The following is a 1,943-nucleotide window of genomic DNA, read 5'->3' on the forward strand; positions in this document are numbered from 1 at the left end:
GGCTCAGACTCTCCCACCCTGTGAGACAAGCAAAAAGACCAAAGTCGCAACTGGTTCACCAAGTCCTGCCAGCCCAAGAAATCCAGGACCAGTCAGCTCTGGATGCCCTGTCCAGCTCTGTGCTGCACCCACCCAATTGCCGCGCTGTGAATTTCTCCTCAAGTGTGCTCAACTCAACCACCAAGTGACCAAACTACATCGACTAAGGGGATGAATCACAGATACACACAGGGTATAAAACAGACCAAAAACAGTTAACTTGAATACAAGGTCAAAATCAGCAACAAGTTCTCCAATCCAGTACTGATATCAGATAAAAGCTTCAAGGACAAATTTCTTTCAAAGGTTTATTCCAGTTTCATGAGGCTAGCGTGAGGTTGGTACATTTGCCAGGGCAAATTACACTTCGGAGTCAGCTCATGAAGTAGGTGACTGGAACCCGCTCCATCCCTTTGGAAGCATTTATGGTGCACAGTGGAGGGGCCTGACTCATCATACTCCTGCTTGCTGATCTGCGTCTGCTGGAGGGTGGACAGCAAGGCCCGGATTGAGCCACCAATCCACACGGAGTACTTGCTTCCAGCGGGGCCATGATCTTGGTCTTCATGGTGCTAGGTGGCAGGGCTGTGATTTCCTTCTGTATCCTGTCAGCAATGCCTGGTACATGGTGGTGCCACTAGACAGCACAGTGCTGGCATATAGGTCCTTGATACAGGTCCTTGCCAATATCCACGTCGCACTTCTTGACAGAGTTGAAGGTAGTCTCAAGAATGCCATAGGATTCCATACCAAGGAAAGAGGGCTGAAAAAGCACCTCCAGACACTGGAAGTACTTGTTGCCAATGGTAATCATTTGGCCAACAGGCAGCTTGTAGCTCATCTCCAAAGAGGAAGAAGAAACACCTGTGGCCATCTCCTGCTCCAAGTCCGGGGCAAGGCAGCACAGCTTCTGCTTAATGTCATGAACAACCTCCCTCTCAGCAGTGGTGGTGAAGCTGTAACCACTCTCTGTCAGGATCTTCATGAGGTAGTCTGTCAGGTCCCAGCCAGCCAGGTCCAGATGCAGAATGGGGTGGGGGAGGGCACAGCCCTCATAGATGTGCACTGTGTGGGTGACCCCATCACCAGAGTCCATGACAACACCAGTGGTGTGCCCAGAGGCATACAGGGACAGCATAGCCGGGATAGCCACATGCAAGGCCGGGGTGTTGAAGGTCTCAAACATGATCTGAGTCATCTTCTCTCTGTTGGTCTTTGGGTTCCAGGGGTCTCTGCCAGCCGCACTGGGTGCTCCTCAGGAGCCACACACAGCTTGTTGTACAAAGTGTGGTGAAGATCTTCTCCATGTCATCCCAGTTGGTGACAATACCATGCTCAATAGGATACTTCAGGGTCAGAATGCCCTGCTTGCTCTGGGCCTCATCGCCCATGTAGGACTCATTCTGGCCCACACCCACCATCACACCCTAGTGTCAGGGGCAGCCGACAATGGACGGGAACATGGCTGGGGGAATGTCGTCGCCAGCTAAGCCACTTTACACATGTTGGAGCCATTGTCAATGATGTGAGCTGTGATTTCTTTTACCTTTGTGATCTGCTGTGATTGGGAAGCGGAGTGACTAGAGTACAGGCAACATGGGCCCAATGGTGGCATCTGAGACCTAAGGATGGTTTTCAATTACTTCTAAACATGAAATGATTGTGACTCTCTCAAATAAATGTGCTGTTTTAATAATTAATATCATGATCACAAAGAGTTTACCTAATAAGGTTTTACATCTACAATTAAATATTGTACCACGTTTACATTTCTAGAGTTTGCTATTTTTATCATAAACATGGCATTAGTTTAATGAACTTGAAATTACAGTGTAATAAAAATAATCAGCATATGCAATTGTTAAACATTTGATTGTATGCTTCTGTTCATCTAATTCTCAAAT

The 1,943-nt window shown here is 47.9% G+C and overlaps 1 pseudogene; it reads right to left on the minus strand.

Moving 5' to 3' along the window:
- Positions 1 to 347: 347 nt before the first annotated feature.
- Positions 348 to 1,654, minus strand: LOC101588706 (annotated as a pseudogene).
- Positions 1,655 to 1,943: the final 289 nt, after the last annotated feature.

This window comes from Octodon degus, unplaced genomic scaffold (assembly GCF_000260255.1).
Source record: "Octodon degus isolate 3935 unplaced genomic scaffold, OctDeg1.0 scaffold00028, whole genome shotgun sequence".
NCBI lineage: Eukaryota > Metazoa > Chordata > Mammalia > Rodentia > Octodontidae > Octodon > Octodon degus.